At 45.2% G+C, this 7,910-nt stretch overlaps 1 long non-coding RNA gene across 1 annotated transcript; it reads right to left on the bottom strand.

The window, feature by feature from the left end:
- Window positions 1–805: 805 nt before the first annotated feature.
- On the bottom strand, window positions 806–7,673 carry LOC132087166 (uncharacterized). The gene is made up of 2 exons (XR_009420472.1): window positions 7,456–7,673; window positions 806–1,293 (listed from the first exon to the last, which is right to left on the bottom strand). It is a non-coding gene; the product is annotated as an uncharacterized LOC132087166 (long non-coding RNA).
- Between the last annotated feature and the right edge of the window lie 237 nt (window positions 7,674–7,910).

Genomic DNA, 7,910 nt, shown 5'->3' with positions numbered 1-7,910 from the left:
CTTAGAAAATCTTAAAAATTCAGGGCGCCTCCCATGGAATCCCGCTGAGTGCCTGTGGCAACTCAGTTCCTTAGCAGGCACCCATCACCAGAACCCATTGCTCTGGACAGTTTCTATGGCAACCCTTCCCAGCCCCCTGTTGCTCTGGACAGTTTCCATGACAACCATCACCAGCCCCCTGTTGCTATGCTCAGTCCCTTGGCAGCTCCATGGAGACCTCATGCCAGGGGTGGTTGCCATGGACACCAGCTCAGACCTACAGCCAGAGCCCATTGCCATGGCAACCATTGGCAGTCCCATCCCCAGGCTCATGGGATCCCAAAACCGCAGAATTGGCTGAGCTGGGAGGGACCCGTCAGGATCCTCCAGTCCAACTGCTGGCCCTGCACAGGACACCCCAACAATGCCAGCCTGGGCCTGGCAGCGCTGTCCAAACGCTGCTGCAGCTCAGAGAGCCCTGGAGCTGGGACCCTTCCCTGGGGAGCCTGGGCAGGGCCCCAGCAGCCTCTGGGCAAAAACCTTTTCCTGACATCCAACCTGATCCTGCCCCGACTCAGCTGCAGCTGTTCCCTCCACTCCTGTCCCTGGGCACCAGAGGGAAAAGGCTCCCACAGCCCCAGTCAGGGACCCGCTCCCAAGGCTGTTGCCATGGCCACCAGGGCTGGGACCAGCTGGGATGCTCGGTTTCCAGGGGCCGGGGTTCAGAAATGGGATTCCCCAATTTTCTGCTCCTGCTAAAACCGTGCTGCCGCTCGCTGACCTCCCGCCTCCCATGGAATGCACAAAAGGCAAAGATCCCACCCTGGGATAGGAACAATTTATTGGGAACAGCACCCAGATAAGGAACAAACAGGAACAGCAACAACACTGGTAACAGAAGGGATCAGAAAAACTATTTAGAGGGAAAACTACAACACCACTGACTGTCTCTTTCCAGCCACATATTCACTCCTGCCTGGAAAGGACACCCTTCTCTCAAGGGGAGAGAGTCCTTTTCCTGCCTCTGGCATTGACCTGAAGCAGGAGTGAAAATAATGACATGGCATTAGCCAGACACTTACGTTCTTCGATCCCTCATCATGTCGTTGGGAGGGGCAGGAAAAGGGAAAGGAGTCTTGCCAGTAAGGATCACAGGGAATGTGGAGCACCAGCGTTCTTCCCAACGTGGGTTCTCCAATGGGGGATGAAGCTGGAGCTGTGCACAAAGCTCTTCCTGCAGTTAGGGCATTTGCAGGGCTTCCCTTAGTGGTGCCTCCGTTGGTGTTTGGTCAAGGCAGAGCTCTGGGTGAATCTCTTCCCACACTGGGTGTTGAAGTGAGGGGGAGAACGACCATCCTATAATGCATCGAACTCCAGCTTTATTGATCGATCCGTCACTTTAAATAACAGTGTTAATTAACTTCATGCATATTCCAAAATACAGCTTTATGATAGGCTAACAGAGAAAACTCTAACCACTCCTTTTGTTTTACAATACCGTTGATTGTTTACATCAAACAAAATCAGTGTTCTCACTGTGATACGAACGGTTCCCAAAACTTCCATAACTGTTCCCAGGGTGCCATCTTTTCCCAGAGAGGATGTTACCTTTGTTATGGGAAGACTGCCTGAGAACTTTATTGCTTATACAAGGATGCCTGAGAGAGACTAATTGTTTATAGAAGTCAGGCTGGAAACTGCTTTGAAACTGTTTCACAGCTACCTGTTACTTTTCTCTCAGCTGCATGGCTTCGTGGCCTTTTTCTTTAAGCCATGCCTGAACTAAACTCCCGACATTTCCCCCGTCTTTTTCTTTAAAAGAAAGGAGGTTAGTTTGCCACATTTTCTCTATCATCCTACTAACCATTTTTTGGATACAGCCACAGAAACAAGGTAATATAAGTAAAAGCAATAAGAGTACTCCTAATATCCCTATAGCATATGTTATAAGGTTTCTTAGCCAGGGTCCCAATCCGAAACTTTTAAGCCACCCATCAATACCTAATCCTTCTTCTTCCTTAAGCTTATTAAGTCCTAGCCGTAGCTCTTTTATCTTAGCATGAATAGATACAGAATGATCAGATAAATTCATGCAACACATTCCTTCAAACTCTTCACACCCATGGCCTTGAGCTAATAATAAGAAATCTATAGCAGCTCTATTTTGTAGAACAGCGTGATTAACACTTTGTACATCTGAAGTTAACATATCTAATATCTGTGAAGTTTTATTTAGTTCACCCTTAGCCCAACACCCTATTTGTTTTGCTAGAGTCAATGCTTTGCTTGCAGCACCCCAGGGTAGGAAAGCTGAAACCATCACTTGTTTAAATTTACTCCAGAACCACGGATCTCCTATTTGACTACAGTCCAAGTCATGTAAGCTACGCTTTTGCCTGCTTACCTGATGACTTAATTGCATCAGCACAGATATATTAGGGTGAAATAGTGATAACTTGCCTAAATAACAAGGTCCACCCTGAGGTTGAGCAGGTATACCATTCCAGGCTCTATCTCCGCAAATTAGAAATATTCCTGTAGGTAATTTCTTAGGTGTCATGATGCTAGAGCCTTTACAATGGTTGTAGAGTTGTTTAGACACTATGTTTGGCTTTAGAGCTGAATCCAGAGTAGCCCATGTTTGTTTATATGGATTCATCTTTTGAGGATTAGAATAATCAAAGCTAAACCATCCACTGTTGGAAGTGCTGGCCATGCTAGCATTTGCACTTCCAAAAAGCTCCAACTCCTCAGGTGGAGAATGCAAAGGAGTATTAAGTGATTGAATTAACAGACATTGTCGGTAGCCATCACTCTGACTGGCAGTATACCCTTTCTGTGCAGGCAATTTAATATTTACCATATTGTGCATACATAAAGCACGATTATTAATAAGACTGCAGAATTCTTGAGGAGACGATACTGGCAATGCTGAGACAAAGCGAAGTCTGATTAATCTGCCTAGCAAGTGTTAGCCATACATTATTTCTAGGTTGACTAAAATGTGTTAACTTAAATTCTTCAGCTACCACTACACTAAATAATATAATAAAAGGAAACCTCATTTTTCTGTTTTTACTTTGACCTTTTTTTTTTTTTTTCTTATCAGTTTTTAACCTTTAACCCTTTTTAAAATACACTGTACCTCCCACCGATAATAAGCCAAGATTTTCTGCTCATGTGTCTCATAAAGATCTAAAGCTGAGGCAGTGTTTAGTCCTGTTTCGTTCCGTAGAGCCCACTCCCAATTATATTCCCAGTTATGTCTATGATTACAGGTATCACACCATAAACGAAAAAGTGACAACTGATCCACCCAAAAGGTCCTGTCACAACCTCCACAACACAGTGCAACCCAAGCAGCACAATGTGGGCTGTGACATTCAAGGCAGTTCTCTTTTGCCAGTCCTTTTATATGGAAAGATGATAATGATTCAATAATGTCAATCAGTTCCCCGGTCGTCCGGCAACAGCGTTTTATCCCAAAGGGTTAAAACCACCCTCAGCTGAGCCACAATGTCCGGCCTTATCAGGCATTGCACGGTAGGTGGTAATTGGACTAAGAAAAGAAAGCTGTTAGCTGTTTTCATTCATGTGAACCTGGAGAGGAGGTGAATGACAAGTCTGAAAACGATCCTTTCTGTCCTTGAGATTTTCACATCCACCTCTTCCCTGGGTTTCTCAAAAATGTTCAAAATCAGTTTTATAGTCTGTAATCCTTTAGTCATTTGGCTGAAATGGCATCAGCTGGGCGATTCTCAGTCCTTTGTTGATTTGGAGTGGTGAGAAAGTAGTAAGCACTTGAAGCACTTAAAATACTTAACTTAGCAGACTTATTTTCAAATTAATAGAACTTAACTGGCTTCAAAATTCTATGGGCTAACTGTGCTACACTCTTTGCAACATAAGAATAGGCAATTCTAATAACTAAATAGTATTTTCAGCTAGCAAGGTTTCTCTGATGTTTACAACAACACTTTGAACACGAGTCATAAAACAAACACCTATTGTAAAAGCATAAATCTATCTAACATCACTTAAACTTAATAGCACTTATACTTAAAATACTTAAACTTAAAATATTTAAACTTAATAGAACTTAACATTACTTAAACTTATCTTTACTTAAACTTAATAGAATTTTAAATCAACAGAACTTACATGTAAAATCTCTTAATTCTAACAAAACTATAACAAAATCTAACTGATTTTAGACTTATTTGTAAATAATGTAAGATCAAACTTAACAGAATCTAACTTATCTTAAACCTAATATGATTTAACCTTAACAGACCTCGAAACTTAACAGCAAATAAACGTAACAAACTTAACCTTAATAGTATTTAGCATTTAATTTAACTTAAACTACTTAATAACAGATAAAACTTACTATAGACATAAAATATAGCATTTACTATAACTTACTTACAGGCCCGATTCTAAAATATTAAGCTAAAATAACTTTGTTCACGTGTTTGCTATAGCATTTCTATATCAAAAAGCACACTCACAACATCTCACTCATACAATCAGTCTAACATATCTTAACATTTTTAAACTTTTCAAAATATAATTCTAGAGTCTGATGTTCCACTGACTGAGCCATCCGGGCTTCTGATGTTAAAGTCTCTGCCAATACAGGTGATTTCAAGACAGCATAACTAATGCCGAGCCAAACCGGCCGAAATTTGACCCATGCATACAGTACGCTGATTCCTGTTTCACAGTCTCTGCCAGGAAAAACAAAAGTTCCTTTAACTTTCCTTGTTTACCATCACTTGTTTCTTAATTTCAACAGGGATCTTTTCCTTTTGTTGACAAAAGTTACATCCATTAGGCTGTTAGGTCTTAAACTGAAGCTTTTGCCGGCTGTGGGGGGAGGGAGAAACGCTCCCGCTGCAAAAAGCGCTCCAGTCCCGCGGTGCGTGTGTCGGAGCGGGCGAAAACTCCCCCCCCTGCGCTGGATTCTTTGTTTACTCGCCGGCAGGCTGACTCTGCTGCAGGCACCGCTGCACCCGTGGCTGCTCCCCCCGCGGCGGCTTCGCTCTCTCCCCGCGGCGGCTTCGTGTGGTGTCGGGTTGGAGACAGAAGAAGGTGCCGATGCTGCAGCGATGACTTCTGTTGGTGCCTGGTCGTCCGAGCGGCATTTTTGGCCCATATTATTTGATTTGCAAATGCAGCTGACGCTTGGTGAGGTGCAAGAGCAGCTAATACCTGACTCTGAGAGGACTTTGCCTGTTCTTGCAAGCCTATTCCTGACGTTGATTTCTGTTTGATCGCATCTACCACAAAAGCCTGCTGTCCCGTAGATATGAGGGCCATCTTCTCTAATGCCTCTTCTATAGTCCAATTAGTACCTAGGGTGTTAAGTACTCTCCTATTAGTAGAATTACAATTTCGGAGAGCACACTCCCTGAGCAATACTCCCCTAAGATATTTTGGCACCTCAGCTCTTTCAATTTCTGCAGCAACCTTGTCAATAAAAGAGCTAAATGATTCCTCTCTGCCTTGCTTGATCCCTATATATACAGGTCTCTCTTCTGGTTCCTTTACCCTTTCCATCGCGAGTCTGACTAACCTTATTGCCTCCCGGCACTTCTCTTGACCTATTAAGGCTTGTGCCTCAGGACGAAAGAAAGGTCCCAGACCCATAAGCTCACTAACAGTGACGCCATGGAGGGGGTCACCCTGCTGCCTTTGTACTGCCACGCACTCGCTAACGAGCGCTTGCCAATGAGCATTAAACAGCAATTGCTGATGTTGGGTAAAGATTAATTTAACTATGCCACGACAATCATTAATAAGAAGAATACTGGTGTCAAAAATATAGTCGAGCATTTGCTTGGCTGGTTCGCTTTTAAAGCCAAACTGGCTAACAGTAGCTCGCAACTGAGATAACATCTTCCAATCTAAAGCACTAATTGTCGCTTGCATACCTCCGCCAGCCTGGGGGGTGAAAATAACCGGACAAGCCAGTTCGCTCGCTAAGCTTATCAACTCCTGGTCTCCCTTCTCCATTGCATCTTTGGCAAGAGCTGCCCACGCATCCCGTCTTTCCCGTGCAATCATCACCGCTCGATCGTTTTCCAACCCAGGGCTCTGATTACTTTTCGGGAACGGGACACACGTTTGTGGCCCTGGCTGCTGCGATGCAAGCAATACGGGAGACTCAGAAGTGCTATGCGTAGCCTGCGGCGAAGCGGGCAATAAAGCACCCTGCGGAGCACCCTGCGGAGCTTGGCTCGTCAGGGGGGGCTGGCTCGTTAAAGGAGGCGGTAGAAGCGGCGCAGAGGGTAGTAAAGCGCCCTGTGGAGCCTGGCTCGGCGCCTGGCTTGCCGAGGGAGGAGGCGAGGTCGGTAATGAAACCGTCCTCATTGCAGGGCCAGGAGGAGTCCCCGACTCTTTATCAAACTCCCTCTCTTGATCGTATTCTTTATTACGATCGTGAGCGGCAGTAGCCTGATAGGCAGCCCTCTTTTCCGCCTGAAACTGCAACAGTTCGTTGTTAATAACCCGCCATAATTTACCCATTTTCCTAGCAGTTTTATCATCGTCTAACGTAGCCTGCCATAATATATCACCAAATTTACGCCACTCCGACAACTCGTGAACCGTGTGGGGATTCACAAAGACTCCCCTTTCCAGACCATAAGCCAAAAGACCTTGCAATTCTTTCTGTAAGTCTATACCCTTAATTTGCCTTTTTTGCAAAAATGTAATAAAAAGTTCATATGCGGCTTGTCTTTCCATACCTCTTTTTAAGTGCGCACTTTCACCTAGCAGCGTATTCCAAGACTTCTATGCCGCACGTATCAGCTGGCCCATCTAATTATGGTCGCCAGGGCACGGCGCGTATCGGCGGTTTTCTTTTTTTTCCTCCGCTTTAATTTCGCGCTTATTGCCGCTCCCGCTGCTTCGGAGCCTGAACCATTCCTCACTTATCCTTTGGTGTTCGCAATCCCCGTGATGGCCGCGATCGTCGTGGTGTCCGCTATCACGTCCGGGTGTCACCAATTTGTTGAAGTGAGGGGGAGAACGACCATCCTATAATGCATCGAACTCCAGCTTTATTGATCGATCCGTCACTTTAAATAACAGTGTTAATTAACTTCATGCATATTCCAAAATACAGCTTTATGATAGGCTAACAGAGAAAACTCTAACCACTCCTTTTGTTTTACAATACCGTTGATTGTTTACATCAAACAAAATCAGTGTTCTCACTGTGATACGAACGGTTCCCAAAACTTCCATAACTGTTCCCAGGGTGCCATCTTTTCCCAGGGAGGATGTTACCTTTGTTATGGGAAGACTGCCTGAGAACTTTATTGCTTATACAAGGATGCCTGAGAGAGACTAATTGTTTATAGAAGTCAGGCTGGAAACTGCTTTGAAACTGTTTCACAGCTACCTGTTACTTTTCTCTCAGCTGCATGGCTTCGTGGCCTTTTTCTTTAAGCCATGCCTGAACTAAACTCCCGACAACTGGGGACACTCATAGGGCCTCTCCCCGGTGTGGATGCGTTGATGTATGATGAGGTGGGAGTTTTGCTTGAAGCCCTTCCCACAGTCAGGGCAGTAGAAGGGCCTCTCCTCTGTGTGAATCCGCTGGTGCAGGATGAGATGGGAGCTGATCCGAAACCTCTTCTGACACTTGGAACACTCATAGGGCCGTTCCCCGGTGTGGATGTGTTGGTGGGCATTCATGTGCAGTGGAGCTGCTCAAAGTGGCCTCTTCCACCAGGTTCTGCTCTGGAGATTTGTCCTTCCAGGTCTCCATCCTCAGCTTCTTGTCTGGGGGAGGAAGGACAAAGAGAGGATGAGATGTGCCTCTTTGCCAGAGGGAAGGGGAAGGAGATGTCCCCAGTGCTTCCCCGGCAGGACAGCATTGGCAGTGGGGTTGTCCTGCAGCCTTGGTTCCATGAGATTCC

Source organism: Ammospiza nelsoni, unplaced genomic scaffold (genome assembly GCF_027579445.1).
Source record: "Ammospiza nelsoni isolate bAmmNel1 unplaced genomic scaffold, bAmmNel1.pri scaffold_40, whole genome shotgun sequence".
NCBI classification, from domain to species: domain Eukaryota; kingdom Metazoa; phylum Chordata; class Aves; order Passeriformes; family Passerellidae; genus Ammospiza; species Ammospiza nelsoni.
Note: the sequence above shows the minus strand (reverse complement) of the source record. Positions and strands in the feature narration are given on the sequence as shown.